This window comes from Schistocerca americana, unplaced genomic scaffold (assembly GCF_021461395.2).
Source record: "Schistocerca americana isolate TAMUIC-IGC-003095 unplaced genomic scaffold, iqSchAmer2.1 HiC_scaffold_182, whole genome shotgun sequence".
NCBI lineage: Eukaryota > Metazoa > Arthropoda > Insecta > Orthoptera > Acrididae > Schistocerca > Schistocerca americana.
The window spans coordinates 231,940-254,014 of record NW_025725887.1 but is presented as its reverse complement, the minus strand read 5'-3'; the positions used below and the strand labels follow the sequence as shown (position 1 = coordinate 254,014).

Sequence of the window (22,075 nt, the reverse complement as noted above, 5' to 3'; positions counted from 1 at the left end):
GCCACGTATTCGACCGCACCAAGTGCCATTTCATTTTACGCCCCTAAAAGACAATGCTTCCTCCAGCGAGACACTGCCAGGTAAATAACAAGCGATCTTCACAAGAAGTAAGGTGTATACACGTCGCGCGATACTGTCGCCAACGGCCATACCGCGCGTAGTGCAGCGGTTCTCGTCTGTTCACCGGCGTTAAGATCCGTTGGCCGTGGTTAGTACTTGGATGCATGCTCGGCTGGGAACTCGATGTGCTGTTGGCTTCTTTCATTTTGCATTTTTCCTTCGGTTTCGCTGTTGCTTAGCGATAATGATGCGGTCCCGCACGCTGGCGCCACTCTTACCTCTCGGTACACTAAGGGGCGAATCTGTGGCCACAATAAAATGAAAGGTTCTGTCGTGTGTTTGTCGATTTTTGGTCTCTCCCAGTCGTTTCTCCCTCCTGCCCTCTACATATATGCCCATTTCCAAGCGTCAGCTTTCGCGTCAGCCGAGCAAAGTCGAGACAAGTCGACACATGGAGACACACGATGCTGAGAAACGAAACCCGCAGACTAGCGCCCTGGCAGCACGGACTGAGACGAGGGGCGAAGGAAAACTATTCGTACCGCGACAGTTCGCAGTTTCGAAGATCGCGTTTCGTTACGTGGAATACCCGTAGAAGAAAAATGTACGTTTTGTGCGGTGGCCGGGAATCGAACCCGGATCAACTGCTCGGGAAGCAACCATGCTGACCGTTACACCACCACCGCGTTGTGCTGCGTCCCACCCACGCCCTGATGTGTCGGCTACCCTCCTGCCATCAGAGGCCGAAGGCGATGGCGCTGTAGGCGCTCAACGCCAGGCCAGAGGTGAGCACCTCTGAACGCAGTGCGTTGGTGCTGCTAGGGCGATGTAGCGTAACTAGAAGCAGAACTGACAGCCGTTGAAAAACTGCCCTTTAAGTTACAGCTGGGCGATAAAACAAATATCTAATGTGACGTACTTACTGATGATCCAGAGACGATTCAGCATACGTGTGCCAAACCAGAAGTAGAAAGCGCCTAAGTATCACAATATTAAGTTGGTTAGTTTGATGCCCGCCTGGAGCATGTCATTAGCTTCCCCTGAGGGCGAAATGCACAGCGGAGCCGTTGCTAGGGAACGGCCTTTTGTGTCGTTTTTTGTTTTCTCTGCGTCAATGTGAATATTGATAACTACAGTTCTGCTCGTTCCACTCAAGGCAGATGGCGACGGAAAACAATGGTTTAAGGCACCATGTTTAAGCTGTGGTTCCCGAAAGGGAGGGTGGGGTGCAACCTCACATCTGACAACTCGTTTTAAATACTCTAAAACCAACGTAATTCCTTCACACAAGAAAAAAACACGCTAATTTCGCCGTCAGGCTCTGGAGATGTTCCTAGAAACGACGGTAGTAGAGACTTTGCGCTCACACGTCAGATTGGCCGAGCGGTCTAAGGCGCCAGATTTAAGCTCTGGTTCCCTAAGGGGAGCGTGGGTTCGAACCCCACATCTGACAATGCATTTTAAATATTTCAAAATTACCAATTTCGTACATGCGGGAAAACAAGTAAATTACGCGGGAACAGGTTCCACAGATACTACTAGAAACGGCAGTGACTATGGTGCTTGCCTTGCAAGTTTGATTGTCTGGCGGTCAGAAAGAATGGAAAGCTGCTAGGAGACATGGCTTTCAGCCACGAGGCCCGTATTCGATTCCCGGTAGCCGAACATACTTTCGTTTGCTGAGTCTTGGTTATTCTCACGGCATTTACGATACCTTTGTGTTGTGGTTTTTGGGGTCCAAGCATCAGGCAAGCAAACGTGAACGAAAGCAGGGGTATTGGACTGCAGACGTGCCACATTGCGTAGCTCGATAGCTGAGTAAGTTAGAGCGTCGTGCTGTGAACACAAAGGCCACGTATTCGACCGCACCAAGTGCCATTTCATTTTACGCCCCTAAAAGACAATGCTTCCTCCAGCGAGACACTGCCAGGTAAATAACAAGCGATCTTCACAAGAAGTAAGGTGTATACACGTCGCGCGATACTGTCGCCAACGGCCATACCGCGCGTAGTGCAGCGGTTGTCGTCTGTTCACCGGCGTTAAGATCCGTTGGCCGTGGTTAGTACTTGGATGCATGCTCGGCTGGGAACTCGATGTGCTGTTGGCTTCTTTCATTTTGCATTTTTCCTTCGGTTTCGCTGTTGCTTAGCGATAATGATGCGGTCCCGCACGCTGGCGCCACTCTTACCTCTCGGTACACTAAGGGGCGAATCTGTGGCCACAATAAAATGAAAGGTTCTGTCGTGTGTTTGTCGATTTTTGGTCTCTCCCAGTCGTTTCTCCCTCCTGCCCTCTACATATATGCCCATTTCCAAGCGTCAGCTTTCGCGTCAGCCGAGCAAAGTCGAGACAAGTCGACACATGGAGACACACGATGCTGAGAAACGAAACCCGCAGACTAGCGCCCTGGCAGCACGGACTGAGACGAGGGGCGAAGGAAAACTATTCGTACCGCGACAGTTCGCAGTTTCGAAGATCGCGTTTCGTTACGTGGAATACCCGTAGAAGAAAAATGTACGTTTTGTGCGGTGGCCGGGAATCGAACCCGGATCAACTGCTCGGGAAGCAACCATGCTGACCGTTACACCACCACCGCGTTGTGCTGCGTCCCACCCACGCCCTGATGTGTCGGCTACCCTCCTGCCATCAGAGGCCGAAGGCGATGGCGCTGTAGGCGCTCAACGCCAGGCCAGAGGTGAGCACCTCTGAACGCAGTGCGTTGGTGCTGCTAGGGCGATGTAGCGTAACTAGAAGCAGAACTGACAGCCGTTGAAAAACTGCCCTTTAAGTTACAGCTGGGCGATAAAACAAATATCTAATGTGACGTACTTACTGATGATCCAGAGACGATTCAGCATACGTGTGCCAAACCAGAAGTAGAAAGCGCCTAAGTATCACAATATTAAGTTGGTTAGTTTGATGCCCGCCTGGAGCATGTCATTAGCTTCCCCTGAGGGCGAAATGCACAGCGGAGCCGTTGCTAGGGAACGGCCTTTTGTGTCGTTTTTTGTTTTCTCTGCGTCAATGTGAATATTGATAACTACAGTTCTGCTCGTTCCACTCAAGGCAGATGGCGACGGAAAACAATGGTTTAAGGCACCATGTTTAAGCTGTGGTTCCCGAAAGGGAGGGTGGGGTGCAACCTCACATCTGACAACTCGTTTTAAATACTCTAAAACCAACGTAATTCCTTCACACAAGAAAAAAACACGCTAATTTCGCCGTCAGGCTCTGGAGATGTTCCTAGAAACGACGGTAGTAGAGACTTTGCGCTCACACGTCAGATTGGCCGAGCGGTCTAAGGCGCCAGATTTAAGCTCTGGTTCCCTAAGGGGAGCGTGGGTTCGAACCCCACATCTGACAATGCATTTTAAATATTTCAAAATTACCAATTTCGTACATGCGGGAAAACAAGTAAATTACGCGGGAACAGGTTCCACAGATACTACTAGAAACGGCAGTGACTATGGTGCTTGCCTTGCAAGTTTGATTGTCTGGCGGTCAGAAAGAATGGAAAGCTGCTAGGAGACATGGCTTTCAGCCACGAGGCCCGTATTCGATTCCCGGTAGCCGAACATACTTTCGTTTGCTGAGTCTTGGTTATTCTCACGGCATTTACGATACCTTTGTGTTGTGGTTTTTGGGGTCCAAGCATCAGGCAAGCAAACGTGAACGAAAGCAGGGGTATTGGACTGCAGACGTGCCACATTGCGTAGCTCGATAGCTGAGTAAGTTAGAGCGTCGTGCTGTGAACACAAAGGCCACGTATTCGACCGCACCAAGTGCCATTTCATTTTACGCCCCTAAAAGACAATGCTTCCTCCAGCGAGACACTGCCAGGTAAATAACAAGCGATCTTCACAAGAAGTAAGGTGTATACACGTCGCGCGATACTGTCGCCAACGGCCATACCGCGCGTAGTGCAGCGGTTCTCGTCTGTTCACCGGCGTTAAGATCCGTTGGCCGTGGTTAGTACTTGGATGCATGCTCGGCTGGGAACTCGATGTGCTGTTGGCTTCTTTCATTTTGCATTTTTCCTTCGGTTTCGCTGTTGCTTAGCGATAATGATGCGGTCCCGCACGCTGGCGCCACTCTTACCTCTCGGTACACTAAGGGGCGAATCTGTGGCCACAATAAAATGAAAGGTTCTGTCGTGTGTTTGTCGATTTTTGGTCTCTCCCAGTCGTTTCTCCCTCCTGCCCTCTACATATATGCCCATTTCCAAGCGTCAGCTTTCGCGTCAGCCGAGCAAAGTCGAGACAAGTCGACACATGGAGACACACGATGCTGAGAAACGAAACCCGCAGACTAGCGCCCTGGCAGCACGGACTGAGACGAGGGGCGAAGGAAAACTATTCGTACCGCGACAGTTCGCAGTTTCGAAGATCGCGTTTCGTTACGTGGAATACCCGTAGAAGAAAAATGTACGTTTTGTGCGGTGGCCGGGAATCGAACCCGGATCAACTGCTCGGGAAGCAACCATGCTGACCGTTACACCACCACCGCGTTGTGCTGCGTCCCACCCACGCCCTGATGTGTCGGCTACCCTCCTGCCATCAGAGGCCGAAGGCGATGGCGCTGTAGGCGCTCAACGCCAGGCCAGAGGTGAGCACCTCTGAACGCAGTGCGTTGGTGCTGCTAGGGCGATGTAGCGTAACTAGAAGCAGAACTGACAGCCGTTGAAAAACTGCCCTTTAAGTTACAGCTGGGCGATAAAACAAATATCTAATGTGACGTACTTACTGATGATCCAGAGACGATTCAGCATACGTGTGCCAAACCAGAAGTAGAAAGCGCCTAAGTATCACAATATTAAGTTGGTTAGTTTGATGCCCGCCTGGAGCATGTCATTAGCTTCCCCTGAGGGCGAAATGCACAGCGGAGCCGTTGCTAGGGAACGGCCTTTTGTGTCGTTTTTTGTTTTCTCTGCGTCAATGTGAATATTGATAACTACAGTTCTGCTCGTTCCACTCAAGGCAGATGGCGACGGAAAACAATGGTTTAAGGCACCATGTTTAAGCTGTGGTTCCCGAAAGGGAGGGTGGGGTGCAACCTCACATCTGACAACTCGTTTTAAATACTCTAAAACCAACGTAATTCCTTCACACAAGAAAAAAACACGCTAATTTCGCCGTCAGGCTCTGGAGATGTTCCTAGAAACGACGGTAGTAGAGACTTTGCGCTCACACGTCAGATTGGCCGAGCGGTCTAAGGCGCCAGATTTAAGCTCTGGTTCCCTAAGGGGAGCGTGGGTTCGAACCCCACATCTGACAATGCATTTTAAATATTTCAAAATTACCAATTTCGTACATGCGGGAAAACAAGTAAATTACGCGGGAACAGGTTCCACAGATACTACTAGAAACGGCAGTGACTATGGTGCTTGCCTTGCAAGTTTGATTGTCTGGCGGTCAGAAAGAATGGAAAGCTGCTAGGAGACATGGCTTTCAGCCACGAGGCCCGTATTCGATTCCCGGTAGCCGAACATACTTTCGTTTGCTGAGTCTTGGTTATTCTCACGGCATTTACGATACCTTTGTGTTGTGGTTTTTGGGGTCCAAGCATCAGGCAAGCAAACGTGAACGAAAGCAGGGGTATTGGACTGCAGACGTGCCACATTGCGTAGCTCGATAGCTGAGTAAGTTAGAGCGTCGTGCTGTGAACACAAAGGCCACGTATTCGACCGCACCAAGTGCCATTTCATTTTACGCCCCTAAAAGACAATGCTTCCTCCAGCGAGACACTGCCAGGTAAATAACAAGTGATCTTCACAAGAAGTAAGGTGTATACACGTCGCGCGATACTGTCGCCAACGGCCATACCGCGCGTAGTGCAGCGGTTCTCGTCTGTTCACCGGCGTTAAGATCCGTTGGCCGTGGTTAGTACTTGGATGCATGCTCGGCTGGGAACTCGATGTGCTGTTGGCTTCTTTCATTTTGCATTTTTCCTTCGGTTTCGCTGTTGCTTAGCGATAATGATGCGGTCCCGCACGCTGGCGCCACTCTTACCTCTCGGTACACTAAGGGGCGAATCTGTGGCCACAATAAAATGAAAGGTTCTGTCGTGTGTTTGTCGATTTTTGGTCTCTCCCAGTCGTTTCTCCCTCCTGCCCTCTACATATATGCCCATTTCCAAGCGTCAGCTTTCGCGTCAGCCGAGCAAAGTCGAGACAAGTCGACACATGGAGACACACGATGCTGAGAAACGAAACCCGCAGACTAGCGCCCTGGCAGCACGGACTGAGACGAGGGGCGAAGGAAAACTATTCGTACCGCGACAGTTCGCAGTTTCGAAGATCGCGTTTCGTTACGTGGAATACCCGTAGAAGAAAAATGTACGTTTTGTGCGGTGGCCGGGAATCGAACCCGGATCAACTGCTCGGGAAGCAACCATGCTGACCGTTACACCACCACCGCGTTGTGCTGCGTCCCACCCACGCCCTGATGTGTCGGCTACCCTCCTGCCATCAGAGGCCGAAGGCGATGGCGCTGTAGGCGCTCAACGCCAGGCCAGAGGTGAGCACCTCTGAACGCAGTGCGTTGGTGCTGCTAGGGCGATGTAGCGTAACTAGAAGCAGAACTGACAGCCGTTGAAAAACTGCCCTTTAAGTTACAGCTGGGCGATAAAACAAATATCTAATGTGACGTACTTACTGATGATCCAGAGACGATTCAGCATACGTGTGCCAAACCAGAAGTAGAAAGCGCCTAAGTATCACAATATTAAGTTGGTTAGTTTGATGCCCGCCTGGAGCATGTCATTAGCTTCCCCTGAGGGCGAAATGCACAGCGGAGCCGTTGCTAGGGAACGGCCTTTTGTGTCGTTTTTTGTTTTCTCTGCGTCAATGTGAATATTGATAACTACAGTTCTGCTCGTTCCACTCAAGGCAGATGGCGACGGAAAACAATGGTTTAAGGCACCATGTTTAAGCTGTGGTTCCCGAAAGGGAGGGTGGGGTGCAACCTCACATCTGACAACTCGTTTTAAATACTCTAAAACCAACGTAATTCCTTCACACAAGAAAAAAACACGCTAATTTCGCCGTCAGGCTCTGGAGATGTTCCTAGAAACGACGGTAGTAGAGACTTTGCGCTCACACGTCAGATTGGCCGAGCGGTCTAAGGCGCCAGATTTAAGCTCTGGTTCCCTAAGGGGAGCGTGGGTTCGAACCCCACATCTGACAATGCATTTTAAATATTTCAAAATTACCAATTTCGTACATGCGGGAAAACAAGTAAATTACGCGGGAACAGGTTCCACAGATACTACTAGAAACGGCAGTGACTATGGTGCTTGCCTTGCAAGTTTGATTGTCTGGCGGTCAGAAAGAATGGAAAGCTGCTAGGAGACATGGCTTTCAGCCACGAGGCCCGTATTCGATTCCCGGTAGCCGAACATACTTTCGTTTGCTGAGTCTTGGTTATTCTCACGGCATTTACGATACCTTTGTGTTGTGGTTTTTGGGGTCCAAGCATCAGGCAAGCAAACGTGAACGAAAGCAGGGGTATTGGACTGCAGACGTGCCACATTGCGTAGCTCGATAGCTGAGTAAGTTAGAGCGTCGTGCTGTGAACACAAAGGCCACGTATTCGACCGCACCAAGTGCCATTTCATTTTACGCCCCTAAAAGACAATGCTTCCTCCAGCGAGACACTGCCAGGTAAATAACAAGCGATCTTCACAAGAAGTAAGGTGTATACACGTCGCGCGATACTGTCGCCAACGGCCATACCGCGCGTAGTGCAGCGGTTCTCGTCTGTTCACCGGCGTTAAGATCCGTTGGCCGTGGTTAGTACTTGGATGCATGCTCGGCTGGGAACTCGATGTGCTGTTGGCTTCTTTCATTTTGCATTTTTCCTTCGGTTTCGCTGTTGCTTAGCGATAATGATGCGGTCCCGCACGCTGGCGCCACTCTTACCTCTCGGTACACTAAGGGGCGAATCTGTGGCCACAATAAAATGAAAGGTTCTGTCGTGTGTTTGTCGATTTTTGGTCTCTCCCAGTCGTTTCTCCCTCCTGCCCTCTACATATATGCCCATTTCCAAGCGTCAGCTTTCGCGTCAGCCGAGCAAAGTCGAGACAAGTCGACACATGGAGACACACGATGCTGAGAAACGAAACCCGCAGACTAGCGCCCTGGCAGCACGGACTGAGACGAGGGGCGAAGGAAAACTATTCGTACCGCGACAGTTCGCAGTTTCGAAGATCGCGTTTCGTTACGTGGAATACCCGTAGAAGAAAAATGTACGTTTTGTGCGGTGGCCGGGAATCGAACCCGGATCAACTGCTCGGGAAGCAACCATGCTGACCGTTACACCACCACCGCGTTGTGCTGCGTCCCACCCACGCCCTGATGTGTCGGCTACCCTCCTGCCATCAGAGGCCGAAGGCGATGGCGCTGTAGGCGCTCAACGCCAGGCCAGAGGTGAGCACCTCTGAACGCAGTGCGTTGGTGCTGCTAGGGCGATGTAGCGTAACTAGAAGCAGAACTGACAGCCGTTGAAAAACTGCCCTTTAAGTTACAGCTGGGCGATAAAACAAATATCTAATGTGACGTACTTACTGATGATCCAGAGACGATTCAGCATACGTGTGCCAAACCAGAAGTAGAAAGCGCCTAAGTATCACAATATTAAGTTGGTTAGTTTGATGCCCGCCTGGAGCATGTCATTAGCTTCCCCTGAGGGCGAAATGCACAGCGGAGCCGTTGCTAGGGAACGGCCTTTTGTGTCGTTTTTTGTTTTCTCTGCGTCAATGTGAATATTGATAACTACAGTTCTGCTCGTTCCACTCAAGGCAGATGGCGACGGAAAACAATGGTTTAAGGCACCATGTTTAAGCTGTGGTTCCCGAAAGGGAGGGTGGGGTGCAACCTCACATCTGACAACTCGTTTTAAATACTCTAAAACCAACGTAATTCCTTCACACAAGAAAAAAACACGCTAATTTCGCCGTCAGGCTCTGGAGATGTTCCTAGAAACGACGGTAGTAGAGACTTTGCGCTCACACGTCAGATTGGCCGAGCGGTCTAAGGCGCCAGATTTAAGCTCTGGTTCCCTAAGGGGAGCGTGGGTTCGAACCCCACATCTGACAATGCATTTTAAATATTTCAAAATTACCAATTTCGTACATGCGGGAAAACAAGTAAATTACGCGGGAACAGGTTCCACAGATACTACTAGAAACGGCAGTGACTATGGTGCTTGCCTTGCAAGTTTGATTGTCTGGCGGTCAGAAAGAATGGAAAGCTGCTAGGAGACATGGCTTTCAGCCACGAGGCCCGTATTCGATTCCCGGTAGCCGAACATACTTTCGTTTGCTGAGTCTTGGTTATTCTCACGGCATTTACGATACCTTTGTGTTGTGGTTTTTGGGGTCCAAGCATCAGGCAAGCAAACGTGAACGAAAGCAGGGGTATTGGACTGCAGACGTGCCACATTGCGTAGCTCGATAGCTGAGTAAGTTAGAGCGTCGTGCTGTGAACACAAAGGCCACGTATTCGACCGCACCAAGTGCCATTTCATTTTACGCCCCTAAAAGACAATGCTTCCTCCAGCGAGACACTGCCAGGTAAATAACAAGCGATCTTCACAAGAAGTAAGGTGTATACACGTCGCGCGATACTGTCGCCAACGGCCATACCGCGCGTAGTGCAGCGGTTCTCGTCTGTTCACCGGCGTTAAGATCCGTTGGCCGTGGTTAGTACTTGGATGCATGCTCGGCTGGGAACTCGATGTGCTGTTGGCTTCTTTCATTTTGCATTTTTCCTTCGGTTTCGCTGTTGCTTAGCGATAATGATGCGGTCCCGCACGCTGGCGCCACTCTTACCTCTCGGTACACTAAGGGGCGAATCTGTGGCCACAATAAAATGAAAGGTTCTGTCGTGTGTTTGTCGATTTTTGGTCTCTCCCAGTCGTTTCTCCCTCCTGCCCTCTACATATATGCCCATTTCCAAGCGTCAGCTTTCGCGTCAGCCGAGCAAAGTCGAGACAAGTCGACACATGGAGACACACGATGCTGAGAAACGAAACCCGCAGACTAGCGCCCTGGCAGCACGGACTGAGACGAGGGGCGAAGGAAAACTATTCGTACCGCGACAGTTCGCAGTTTCGAAGATCGCGTTTCGTTACGTGGAATACCCGTAGAAGAAAAATGTACGTTTTGTGCGGTGGCCGGGAATCGAACCCGGATCAACTGCTCGGGAAGCAACCATGCTGACCGTTACACCACCACCGCGTTGTGCTGCGTCCCACCCACGCCCTGATGTGTCGGCTACCCTCCTGCCATCAGAGGCCGAAGGCGATGGCGCTGTAGGCGCTCAACGCCAGGCCAGAGGTGAGCACCTCTGAACGCAGTGCGTTGGTGCTGCTAGGGCGATGTAGCGTAACTAGAAGCAGAACTGACAGCCGTTGAAAAACTGCCCTTTAAGTTACAGCTGGGCGATAAAACAAATATCTAATGTGACGTACTTACTGATGATCCACAGACGATTCAGCATACGTGTGCCAAACCAGAAGTAGAAAGCGCCTAAGTATCACAATATTAAGTTGGTTAGTTTGATGCCCGCCTGGAGCATGTCATTAGCTTCCCCTGAGGGCGAAATGCACAGCGGAGCCGTTGCTAGGGAACGGCCTTTTGTGTCGTTTTTTGTTTTCTCTGCGTCAATGTGAATATTGATAACTACAGTTCTGCTCGTTCCACTCAAGGCAGATGGCGACGGAAAACAATGGTTTAAGGCACCATGTTTAAGCTGTGGTTCCCGAAAGGGAGGGTGGGGTGCAACCTCACATCTGACAACTCGTTTTAAATACTCTAAAACCAACGTAATTCCTTCACACAAGAAAAAAACACGCTAATTTCGCCGTCAGGCTCTGGAGATGTTCCTAGAAACGACGGTAGTAGAGACTTTGCGCTCACACGTCAGATTGGCCGAGCGGTCTAAGGCGCCAGATTTAAGCTCTGGTTCCCTAAGGGGAGCGTGGGTTCGAACCCCACATCTGACAATGCATTTTAAATATTTCAAAATTACCAATTTCGTACATGCGGGAAAACAAGTAAATTACGCGGGAACAGGTTCCACAGATACTACTAGAAACGGCAGTGACTATGGTGCTTGCCTTGCAAGTTTGATTGTCTGGCGGTCAGAAAGAATGGAAAGCTGCTAGGAGACATGGCTTTCAGCCACGAGGCCCGTATTCGATTCCCGGTAGCCGAACATACTTTCGTTTGCTGAGTCTTGGTTATTCTCACGGCATTTACGATACCTTTGTGTTGTGGTTTTTGGGGTCCAAGCATCAGGCAAGCAAACGTGAACGAAAGCAGGGGTATTGGACTGCAGACGTGCCACATTGCGTAGCTCGATAGCTGAGTAAGTTAGAGCGTCGTGCTGTGAACACAAAGGCCACGTATTCGACCGCACCAAGTGCCATTTCATTTTACGCCCCTAAAAGACAATGCTTCCTCCAGCGAGACACTGCCAGGTAAATAACAAGCGATCTTCACAAGAAGTAAGGTGTATACACGTCGCGCGATACTGTCGCCAACGGCCATACCGCGCGTAGTGCAGCGGTTCTCGTCTGTTCACCGGCGTTAAGATCCGTTGGCCGTGGTTAGTACTTGGATGCATGCTCGGCTGGGAACTCGATGTGCTGTTGGCTTCTTTCATTTTGCATTTTTCCTTCGGTTTCGCTGTTGCTTAGCGATAATGATGCGGTCCCGCACGCTGGCGCCACTCTTACCTCTCGGTACACTAAGGGGCGAATCTGTGGCCACAATAAAATGAAAGGTTCTGTCGTGTGTTTGTCGATTTTTGGTCTCTCCCAGTCGTTTCTCCCTCCTGCCCTCTACATATATGCCCATTTCCAAGCGTCAGCTTTCGCGTCAGCCGAGCAAAGTCGAGACAAGTCGACACATGGAGACACACGATGCTGAGAAACGAAACCCGCAGACTAGCGCCCTGGCAGCACGGACTGAGACGAGGGGCGAAGGAAAACTATTCGTACCGCGACAGTTCGCAGTTTCGAAGATCGCGTTTCGTTACGTGGAATACCCGTAGAAGAAAAATGTACGTTTTGTGCGGTGGCCGGGAATCGAACCCGGATCAACTGCTCGGGAAGCAACCATGCTGACCGTTACACCACCACCGCGTTGTGCTGCGTCCCACCCACGCCCTGATGTGTCGGCTACCCTCCTGCCATCAGAGGCCGAAGGCGATGGCGCTGTAGGCGCTCAACGCCAGGCCAGAGGTGAGCACCTCTGAACGCAGTGCGTTGGTGCTGCTAGGGCGATGTAGCGTAACTAGAAGCAGAACTGACAGCCGTTGAAAAACTGCCCTTTAAGTTACAGCTGGGCGATAAAACAAATATCTAATGTGACGTACTTACTGATGATCCAGAGACGATTCAGCATACGTGTGCCAAACCAGAAGTAGAAAGCGCCTAAGTATCACAATATTAAGTTGGTTAGTTTGATGCCCGCCTGGAGCATGTCATTAGCTTCCCCTGAGGGCGAAATGCACAGCGGAGCCGTTGCTAGGGAACGGCCTTTTGTGTCGTTTTTTGTTTTCTCTGCGTCAATGTGAATATTGATAACTACAGTTCTGCTCGTTCCACTCAAGGCAGATGGCGACGGAAAACAATGGTTTAAGGCACCATGTTTAAGCTGTGGTTCCCGAAAGGGAGGGTGGGGTGCAACCTCACATCTGACAACTCGTTTTAAATACTCTAAAACCAACGTAATTCCTTCACACAAGAAAAAAACACGCTAATTTCGCCGTCAGGCTCTGGAGATGTTCCTAGAAACGACGGTAGTAGAGACTTTGCGCTCACACGTCAGATTGGCCGAGCGGTCTAAGGCGCCAGATTTAAGCTCTGGTTCCCTAAGGGGAGCGTGGGTTCGAACCCCACATCTGACAATGCATTTTAAATATTTCAAAATTACCAATTTCGTACATGCGGGAAAACAAGTAAATTACGCGGGAACAGGTTCCACAGATACTACTAGAAACGGCAGTGACTATGGTGCTTGCCTTGCAAGTTTGATTGTCTGGCGGTCAGAAAGAATGGAAAGCTGCTAGGAGACATGGCTTTCAGCCACGAGGCCCGTATTCGATTCCCGGTAGCCGAACATACTTTCGTTTGCTGAGTCTTGGTTATTCTCACGGCATTTACGATACCTTTGTGTTGTGGTTTTTGGGGTCCAAGCATCAGGCAAGCAAACGTGAACGAAAGCAGGGGTATTGGACTGCAGACGTGCCACATTGCGTAGCTCGATAGCTGAGTAAGTTAGAGCGTCGTGCTGTGAACACAAAGGCCACGTATTCGACCGCACCAAGTGCCATTTCATTTTACGCCCCTAAAAGACAATGCTTCCTCCAGCGAGACACTGCCAGGTAAATAACAAGCGATCTTCACAAGAAGTAAGGTGTATACACGTCGCGCGATACTGTCGCCAACGGCCATACCGCGCGTAGTGCAGCGGTTCTCGTCTGTTCACCGGCGTTAAGATCCGTTGGCCGTGGTTGGTACTTGGATGCATGCTCGGCTGGGAACTCGATGTGCTGTTGGCTTCTTTCATTTTGCATTTTTCCTTCGGTTTCGCTGTTGCTTAGCGATAATGATGCGGTCCCGCACGCTGGCGCCACTCTTACCTCTCGGTACACTAAGGGGCGAATCTGTGGCCACAATAAAATGAAAGGTTCTGTCGTGTGTTTGTCGATTTTTGGTCTCTCCCAGTCGTTTCTCCCTCCTGCCCTCTACATATATGCCCATTTCCAAGCGTCAGCTTTCGCGTCAGCCGAGCAAAGTCGAGACAAGTCGACACATGGAGACACACGATGCTGAGAAACGAAACCCGCAGACTAGCGCCCTGGCAGCACGGACTGAGACGAGGGGCGAAGGAAAACTATTCGTACCGCGACAGTTCGCAGTTTCGAAGATCGCGTTTCGTTACGTGGAATACCCGTAGAAGAAAAATGTACGTTTTGTGCGGTGGCCGGGAATCGAACCCGGATCAACTGCTCGGGAAGCAACCATGCTGACCGTTACACCACCACCGCGTTGTGCTGCGTCCCACCCACGCCCTGATGTGTCGGCTACCCTCCTGCCATCAGAGGCCGAAGGCGATGGCGCTGTAGGCGCTCAACGCCAGGCCAGAGGTGAGCACCTCTGAACGCAGTGCGTTGGTGCTGCTAGGGCGATGTAGCGTAACTAGAAGCAGAACTGACAGCCGTTGAAAAACTGCCCTTTAAGTTACAGCTGGGCGATAAAACAAATATCTAATGTGACGTACTTACTGATGATCCAGAGACGATTCAGCATACGTGTGCCAAACCAGAAGTAGAAAGCGCCTAAGTATCACAATATTAAGTTGGTTAGTTTGATGCCCGCCTGGAGCATGTCATTAGCTTCCCCTGAGGGCGAAATGCACAGCGGAGCCGTTGCTAGGGAACGGCCTTTTGTGTCGTTTTTTGTTTTCTCTGCGTCAATGTGAATATTGATAACTACAGTTCTGCTCGTTCCACTCAAGGCAGATGGCGACGGAAAACAATGGTTTAAGGCACCATGTTTAAGCTGTGGTTCCCGAAAGGGAGGGTGGGGTGCAACCTCACATCTGACAACTCGTTTTAAATACTCTAAAACCAACGTAATTCCTTCACACAAGAAAAAAACACGCTAATTTCGCCGTCAGGCTCTGGAGATGTTCCTAGAAACGACGGTAGTAGAGACTTTGCGCTCACACGTCAGATTGGCCGAGCGGTCTAAGGCGCCAGATTTAAGCTCTGGTTCCCTAAGGGGAGCGTGGGTTCGAACCCCACATCTGACAATGCATTTTAAATATTTCAAAATTACCAATTTCGTACATGCGGGAAAACAAGTAAATTACGCGGGAACAGGTTCCACAGATACTACTAGAAACGGCAGTGACTATGGTGCTTGCCTTGCAAGTTTGATTGTCTGGCGGTCAGAAAGAATGGAAAGCTGCTAGGAGACATGGCTTTCAGCCACGAGGCCCGTATTCGATTCCCGGTAGCCGAACATACTTTCGTTTGCTGAGTCTTGGTTATTCTCACGGCATTTACGATACCTTTGTGTTGTGGTTTTTGGGGTCCAAGCATCAGGCAAGCAAACGTGAACGAAAGCAGGGGTATTGGACTGCAGACGTGCCACATTGCGTAGCTCGATAGCTGAGTAAGTTAGAGCGTCGTGCTGTGAACACAAAGGCCACGTATTCGACCGCACCAAGTGCCATTTCATTTTACGCCCCTAAAAGACAATGCTTCCTCCAGCGAGACACTGCCAGGTAAATAACAAGCGATCTTCACAAGAAGTAAGGTGTATACACGTCGCGCGATACTGTCGCCAACGGCCATACCGCGCGTAGTGCAGCGGTTCTCGTCTGTTCACCGGCGTTAAGATCCGTTGGCCGTGGTTAGTACTTGGATGCATGCTCGGCTGGGAACTCGATGTGCTGTTGGCTTCTTTCATTTTGCATTTTTCCTTCGGTTTCGCTGTTGCTTAGCGATAATGATGCGGTCCCGCACGCTGGCGCCACTCTTACCTCTCGGTACACTAAGGGGCGAATCTGTGGCCACAATAAAATGAAAGGTTCTGTCGTGTGTTTGTCGATTTTTGGTCTCTCCCAGTCGTTTCTCCCTCCTGCCCTCTACATATATGCCCATTTCCAAGCGTCAGCTTTCGCGTCAGCCGAGCAAAGTCGAGACAAGTCGACACATGGAGACACACGATGCTGAGAAACGAAACCCGCAGACTAGCGCCCTGGCAGCACGGACTGAGACGAGGGGCGAAGGAAAACTATTCGTACCGCGACAGTTCGCAGTTTCGAAGATCGCGTTTCGTTACGTGGAATACCCGTAGAAGAAAAATGTACGTTTTGTGCGGTGGCCGGGAATCGAACCCGGATCAACTGCTCGGGAAGCAACCATGCTGACCGTTACACCACCACCGCGTTGTGCTGCGTCCCACCCACGCCCTGATGTGTCGGCTACCCTCCTGCCATCAGAGGCCGAAGGCGATGGCGCTGTAGGCGCTCAACGCCAGGCCAGAGGTGAGCACCTCTGAACGCAGTGCGTTGGTGCTGCTAGGGCGATGTAGCGTAACTAGAAGCAGAACTGACAGCCGTTGAAAAACTGCCCTTTAAGTTACAGCTGGGCGATAAAACAAATATCTAATGTGACGTACTTACTGATGATCCAGAGACGATTCAGCATACGTGTGCCAAACCAGAAGTAGAAAGCGCCTAAGTATCACAATATTAAGTTGGTTAGTTTGATGCCCGCCTGGAGCATGTCATTAGCTTCCCCTGAGGGCGAAATGCACAGCGGAGCCGTTGCTAGGGAACGGCCTTTTGTGTCGTTTTTTGTTTTCTCTGCGTCAATGTGAATATTGATAACTACAGTTCTGCTCGTTCCACTCAAGGCAGATGGCGACGGAAAACAATGGTTTAAGGCACCATGTTTAAGCTGTGGTTCCCGAAAGGGAGGGTGGGGTGCAACCTCACATCTGACAACTCGTTTTAAATACTCTAAAACCAACGTAATTCCTTCACACAAGAAAAAAACACGCTAATTTCGCCGTCAGGCTCTGGAGATGTTCCTAGAAACGACGGTAGTAGAGACTTTGCGCTCACACGTCAGATTGGCCGAGCGGTCTAAGGCGCCAGATTTAAGCTCTGGTTCCCTAAGGGGAGCGTGGGTTCGAACCCCACATCTGACAATGCATTTTAAATATTTCAAAATTACCAATTTCGTACATGCGGGAAAACAAGTAAATTACGCGGGAACAGGTTCCACAGATACTACTAGAAACGGCAGTGACTATGGTGCTTGCCTTGCAAGTTTGATTGTCTGGCGGTCAGAAAGAATGGAAAGCTGCTAGGAGACATGGCTTTCAGCCACGAGGCCCGTATTCGATTCCCGGTAGCCGAACATACTTTCGTTTGCTGAGTCTTGGTTATTCTCACGGCATTTACGATACCTTTGTGTTGTGGTTTTTGGGGTCCAAGCATCAGGCAAGCAAACGTGAACGAAAGCAGGGGTATTGGACTGCAGACGTGCCACATTGCGTAGCTCGATAGCTGAGTAAGTTAGAGCGTCGTGCTGTGAACACAAAGGCCACGTATTCGACCGCACCAAGTGCCATTTCATTTTACGCCCCTAAAAGACAATGCTTCCTCCAGCGAGACACTGCCAGGTAAATAACAAGCGATCTTCACAAGAAGTAAGGTGTATACACGTCGCGCGATACTGTCGCCAACGGCCATACCGCGCGTAGTGCAGCGGTTCTCGTCTGTTCACCGGCGTTAAGATCCGTTGGCCGTGGTTAGTACTTGGATGCATGCTCGGCTGGGAACTCGATGTGCTGTTGGCTTCTTTCATTTTGCATTTTTCCTTCGGTTTCGCTGTTGCTTAGCGATAATGATGCGGTCCCGCACGCTGGCGCCACTCTTACCTCTCGGTACACTAAGGGGCGAATCTGTGGCCACAATAAAATGAAAGGTTCTGTCGTGTGTTTGTCGATTTTTGGTCTCTCCCAGTCGTTTCTCCCTCCTGCCCTCTACATATATGCCCATTTCCAAGCGTCAGCTTTCGCGTCAGCCGAGCAAAGTCGAGACAAGTCGACACATGGAGACACACGATGCTGAGAAACGAAACCCGCAGACTAGCGCCCTGGCAGCACGGACTGAGACGAGGGGCGAAGGAAAACTATTCGTACCGCGACAGTTCGCAGTTTCGAAGATCGCGTTTCGTTACGTGGAATACCCGTAGAAGAAAAATGTACGTTTTGTGCGGTGGCCGGGAATCGAACCCGGATCAACTGCTCGGGAAGCAACCATGCTGACCGTTACACCACCACCGCGTTGTGCTGCGTCCCACCCACGCCCTGATGTGTCGGCTACCCTCCTGCCATCAGAGGCCGAAGGCGATGGCGCTGTAGGCGCTCAACGCCAGGCCAGAGGTGAGCACCTCTGAACGCAGTGCGTTGGTGCTGCTAGGGCGATGTAGCGTAACTAGAAGCAGAACTGACAGCCGTTGAAAAACTGCCCTTTAAGTTACAGCTGGGCGATAAAACAAATATCTAATGTGACGTACTTACTGATGATCCAGAGACGATTCAGCATACGTGTGCCAAACCAGAAGTAGAAAGCGCCTAAGTATCACAATATTAAGTTGGTTAGTTTGATGCCCGCCTGGAGCATGTCATTAGCTTCCCCTGAGGGCGAAATGCACAGCGGAGCCGTTGCTAGGGAACGGCCTTTTGTGTCGTTTTTTGTTTTCTCTGCGTCAATGTGAATATTGATAACTACAGTTCTGCTCGTTCCACTCAAGGCAGATGGCGACGGAAAACAATGGTTTAAGGCACCATGTTTAAGCTGTGGTTCCCGAAAGGGAGGGTGGGGTGCAACCTCACATCTGACAACTCGTTTTAAATACTCTAAAACCAACGTAATTCCTTCACACAAGAAAAAAACACGCTAATTTCGCCGTCAGGCTCTGGAGATGTTCCTAGAAACGACGGTAGTAGAGACTTTGCGCTCACACGTCAGATTGGCCGAGCGGTCTAAGGCGCCAGATTTAAGCTCTGGTTCCCTAAGGGGAGCGTGGGTTCGAACCCCACATCTGACAATGCATTTTAAATATTTCAAAATTACCAATTTCGTACATGCGGGAAAACAAGTAAATTACGCGGGAACAGGTTCCACAGATACTACTAGAAACGGCAGTGACTATGGTGCTTGCCTTGCAAGTTTGATTGTCTGGCGGTCAGAAAGAATGGAAAGCTGCTAGGAGACATGGCTTTCAGCCACGAGGCCCGTATTCGATTCCCGGTAGCCGAACATACTTTCGTTTGCTGAGTCTTGGTTATTCTCACGGCATTTACGATACCTTTGTGTTGTGGTTTTTGGGGTCCAAGCATCAGGCAAGCAAACGTGAACGAAAGCAGGGGTATTGGACTGCAGACGTGCCACATTGCGTAGCTCGATAGCTGAGTAAGTTAGAGCGTCGTGCTGTGAACACAAAGGCCACGTATTCGACCGCACCAAGTGCCATTTCATTTTACGCCCCTAAAAGACAATGCTTCCTCCAGCGAGACACTGCCAGGTAAATAACAAGCGATCTTCACAAGAAGTAAGGTGTATACACGTCGCGCGATACTGTCGCCAACGGCCATACCGCGCGTAGTGCAGCGGTTCTCGTCTGTTCACCGGCGTTAAGATCCGTTGGCCGTGGTTAGTACTTGGATGCATGCTCGGCTGGGAACTCGATGTGCTGTTGGCTTCTTTCATTTTGCATTTTTCCTTCGGTTTCGCTGTTGCTTAGCGATAATGATGCGGTCCCGCACGCTGGCGCCACTCTTACCTCTCGGTACACTAAGGGGCGAATCTGTGGCCACAATAAAATGAAAGGTTCTGTCGTGTGTTTGTCGATTTTTGGTCTCTCCCAGTCGTTTCTCCCTCCTGCCCTCTACATATATGCCCATTTCCAAGCGTCAGCTTTCGCGTCAGCCGAGCAAAGTCGAGACAAGTCGACACATGGAGACACACGATGCTGAGAAACGAAACCCGCAGACTAGCGCCCTGGCAGCACGGACTGAGACGAGGGGCGAAGGAAAACTATTCGTACCGCGACAGTTCGCAGTTTCGAAGATCGCGTTTCGTTACGTGGAATACCCGTAGAAGAAATATGTACGTTTTGTGCGGTGGCCGGGAATCGAACCCGGATCAACTGCTCGGGAAGCAACCATGCTGACCGTTACACCACCACCGCGTTGTGCTGCGTCCCACTCCCACGCCCTGATGTGTCGGCTACCCTCCTGCCATCAGAGGCCGAAGGCGATGGCGCTGTAGGCGCTCAACGCCAGGCCAGAGGTGAGCACCTCTGAACGCAGTGCGTTGGTGCTGCTAGGGCGATGTAGCGTAACTAGAAGCAGAACTGACAGCCGTTGAAAAACTGCCCTTTAAGTTACAGCTGGGCGATAAAACAAATATCTAATGTGACGTACTTACTGATGATCCAGAGACGATTCAGCATACGTGTGCCAAACCAGAAGTAGAAAGCGCCTAAGTATCACAATATTAAGTTGGTTAGTTTGATGCCCGCCTGGAGCATGTCATTAGCTTCCCCTGAGGGCGAAATGCACAGCGGAGCCGTTGCTAGGGAACGGCCTTTTGTGTCGTTTTTTGTTTTCTCTGCGTCAATGTGAATATTGATAACTACAGTTCTGCTCGTTCCACTCAAGGCAGATGGCGACGGAAAACAATGGTTTAAGGCACCATGTTTAAGCTGTGGTTCCCGAAAGGGAGGGTGGGGTGCAACCTCACATCTGACAACTCGTTTTAAATACTCTAAAACCAACGTAATTCCTTCACACAAGAAAAAAACACGCTAATTTCGCCGTCAGGCTCTGGAGATGTTCCTAGAAACGACGGTAGTAGAGACTTTGCGCTCACACGTCAGATTGGCCGAGCGGTCTAAGGCGCCAGATTTAAGCTCTGGTTCCCTAAGGGGAGCGTGGGTTCGAACCCCACATCTGACAATGCATTTTAAATATTTCAAAATTACCAATTTCGTACATGCGGGAAAACAAGTAAATTACGCGGGAACAGGTTCCACAGATACTACTAGAAACGGCAGTGACTATGGTGCTTGCCTTGCAAGTTTGATTGTCTGGCGGTCAGAAAGAATGGAAAGCTGCTAGGAGACATGGCTTTCAGCCACGAGGCCCGTATTCGATTCCCGGTAGCCGAACATACTTTCGTTTGCTGAGTCTTGGTTATTCTCACGGCATTTACGATACCTTTGTGTTGTGGTTTTTGGGGTCCAAGCATCAGGCAAGCAAACGTGAACGAAAGCAGGGGTATTGGACTGCAGACGTGCCACATTGCGTAGCTCGATAGCTGAGTAAGTTAGAGCGTCGTGCTGTGAACACAAAGGCCACGTATTCGACCGCACCAAGTGCCATTTCATTTTACGCCCCTAAAAGACAATGCTTCCTCCAGCGAGACACTGCCAGGTAAATAACAAGCGATCTTCACAAGAAGTAAGGTGTATACACGTCGCGCGATACTGTCGCCAACGGCCATACCGCGCGTAGTGCAGCGGTTCTCGTCTGTTCACCGGCGTTAAGATCCGTTGGCCGTGGTTAGTACTTGGATGCATGCTCGGCTGGGAACTCGATGTGCTGTTGGCTTCTTTCATTTTGCATTTTTCCTTCGGTTTCGCTGTTGCTTAGCGATAATGATGCGGTCCCGCACGCTGGCGCCACTCTTACCTCTCGGTACACTAAGGGGCGAATCTGTGGCCACAATAAAATGAAAGGTTCTGTCGTGTGTTTGTCGATTTTTGGTCTCTCCCAGTCGTTTCTCCCTCCTGCCCTCTACATATATGCCCATTTCCAAGCGTCAGCTTTCGCGTCAGCCGAGCAAAGTCGAGACAAGTCGACACATGGAGACACACGATGCTGAGAAACGAAACCCGCAGACTAGCGCCCTGGCAGCACGGACTGAGACGAGGGGCGAAGGAAAACTATTCGTACCGCGACAGTTCGCAGTTTCGAAGATCGCGTTTCGTTACGTGGAATACCCGTAGAAGAAAAATGTACGTTTTGTGCGGTGGCCGGGAATCGAACCCGGATCAACTGCTCGGGAAGCAACCATGCTGACCGTTACACCACCACCGCGTTGTGCTGCGTCCCACCCACGCCCTGATGTGTCGGCTACCCTCCTGCCATCAGAGGCCGAAGGCGATGGCGCTGTAGGCGCTCAACGCCAGGCCAGAGGTGAGCACCTCTGAACGCAGTGCGTTGGTGCTGCTAGGGCGATGTAGCGTAACTAGAAGCAGAACTGACAGCCGTTGAAAAACTGCCCTTTAAGTTACAGCTGGGCGATAAAACAAATATCTAATGTGACGTACTTACTGATGATCCAGAGACGATTCAGCATACGTGTGCCAAACCAGAAGTAGAAAGCGCCTAAGTATCACAATATTAAGTTGGTT

The 22,075-nt window shown here is 50.5% G+C and overlaps 23 non-coding genes across 23 annotated transcripts; 11 read left to right on the top strand and 12 right to left on the bottom strand.

The window, feature by feature from the left end:
* Window positions 1-674: 674 nt before the first annotated feature.
* Trnag-ccc lies at window positions 675-746 on the bottom strand. The gene has a single exon. It is a non-coding gene; the product is annotated as a tRNA-Gly (tRNA).
* A 683-nt stretch (window positions 747-1,429) lies between these two features.
* On the top strand, window positions 1,430-1,513 carry Trnal-uaa. The gene has a single exon. It is a non-coding gene; the product is annotated as a tRNA-Leu (tRNA).
* A 1,071-nt stretch (window positions 1,514-2,584) lies between these two features.
* On the bottom strand, window positions 2,585-2,656 carry Trnag-ccc. The gene has a single exon. It is a non-coding gene; the product is annotated as a tRNA-Gly (tRNA).
* A 683-nt stretch (window positions 2,657-3,339) lies between these two features.
* On the top strand, window positions 3,340-3,423 carry Trnal-uaa. Its single transcript has one exon. It is a non-coding gene; the product is annotated as a tRNA-Leu (tRNA).
* Window positions 3,424-4,494: 1,071 nt separating this feature from the next.
* Window positions 4,495-4,566, bottom strand: Trnag-ccc. Its single transcript has one exon. It is a non-coding gene; the product is annotated as a tRNA-Gly (tRNA).
* A 683-nt stretch (window positions 4,567-5,249) lies between these two features.
* Trnal-uaa lies at window positions 5,250-5,333 on the top strand. The gene has a single exon. It is a non-coding gene; the product is annotated as a tRNA-Leu (tRNA).
* A 1,071-nt stretch (window positions 5,334-6,404) lies between these two features.
* Window positions 6,405-6,476, bottom strand: Trnag-ccc. Its single transcript has one exon. It is a non-coding gene; the product is annotated as a tRNA-Gly (tRNA).
* A 683-nt stretch (window positions 6,477-7,159) lies between these two features.
* On the top strand, window positions 7,160-7,243 carry Trnal-uaa. The gene has a single exon. It is a non-coding gene; the product is annotated as a tRNA-Leu (tRNA).
* Window positions 7,244-8,314: 1,071 nt separating this feature from the next.
* Trnag-ccc lies at window positions 8,315-8,386 on the bottom strand. The gene has a single exon. It is a non-coding gene; the product is annotated as a tRNA-Gly (tRNA).
* A 683-nt stretch (window positions 8,387-9,069) lies between these two features.
* Window positions 9,070-9,153, top strand: Trnal-uaa. The gene has a single exon. It is a non-coding gene; the product is annotated as a tRNA-Leu (tRNA).
* Window positions 9,154-10,224: 1,071 nt separating this feature from the next.
* On the bottom strand, window positions 10,225-10,296 carry Trnag-ccc. Its single transcript has one exon. It is a non-coding gene; the product is annotated as a tRNA-Gly (tRNA).
* Window positions 10,297-10,979: 683 nt separating this feature from the next.
* On the top strand, window positions 10,980-11,063 carry Trnal-uaa. Its single transcript has one exon. It is a non-coding gene; the product is annotated as a tRNA-Leu (tRNA).
* A 1,071-nt stretch (window positions 11,064-12,134) lies between these two features.
* Window positions 12,135-12,206, bottom strand: Trnag-ccc. Its single transcript has one exon. It is a non-coding gene; the product is annotated as a tRNA-Gly (tRNA).
* A 683-nt stretch (window positions 12,207-12,889) lies between these two features.
* Trnal-uaa lies at window positions 12,890-12,973 on the top strand. The gene has a single exon. It is a non-coding gene; the product is annotated as a tRNA-Leu (tRNA).
* Window positions 12,974-14,044: 1,071 nt separating this feature from the next.
* Trnag-ccc lies at window positions 14,045-14,116 on the bottom strand. The gene has a single exon. It is a non-coding gene; the product is annotated as a tRNA-Gly (tRNA).
* Window positions 14,117-14,799: 683 nt separating this feature from the next.
* Trnal-uaa lies at window positions 14,800-14,883 on the top strand. The gene has a single exon. It is a non-coding gene; the product is annotated as a tRNA-Leu (tRNA).
* A 1,071-nt stretch (window positions 14,884-15,954) lies between these two features.
* Trnag-ccc lies at window positions 15,955-16,026 on the bottom strand. Its single transcript has one exon. It is a non-coding gene; the product is annotated as a tRNA-Gly (tRNA).
* A 683-nt stretch (window positions 16,027-16,709) lies between these two features.
* Trnal-uaa lies at window positions 16,710-16,793 on the top strand. Its single transcript has one exon. It is a non-coding gene; the product is annotated as a tRNA-Leu (tRNA).
* Window positions 16,794-17,864: 1,071 nt separating this feature from the next.
* Trnag-ccc lies at window positions 17,865-17,936 on the bottom strand. Its single transcript has one exon. It is a non-coding gene; the product is annotated as a tRNA-Gly (tRNA).
* Window positions 17,937-18,619: 683 nt separating this feature from the next.
* Trnal-uaa lies at window positions 18,620-18,703 on the top strand. The gene has a single exon. It is a non-coding gene; the product is annotated as a tRNA-Leu (tRNA).
* Window positions 18,704-19,774: 1,071 nt separating this feature from the next.
* On the bottom strand, window positions 19,775-19,846 carry Trnag-ccc. Its single transcript has one exon. It is a non-coding gene; the product is annotated as a tRNA-Gly (tRNA).
* A 685-nt stretch (window positions 19,847-20,531) lies between these two features.
* On the top strand, window positions 20,532-20,615 carry Trnal-uaa. Its single transcript has one exon. It is a non-coding gene; the product is annotated as a tRNA-Leu (tRNA).
* A 1,071-nt stretch (window positions 20,616-21,686) lies between these two features.
* Window positions 21,687-21,758, bottom strand: Trnag-ccc. Its single transcript has one exon. It is a non-coding gene; the product is annotated as a tRNA-Gly (tRNA).
* Between the last annotated feature and the right edge of the window lie 317 nt (window positions 21,759-22,075).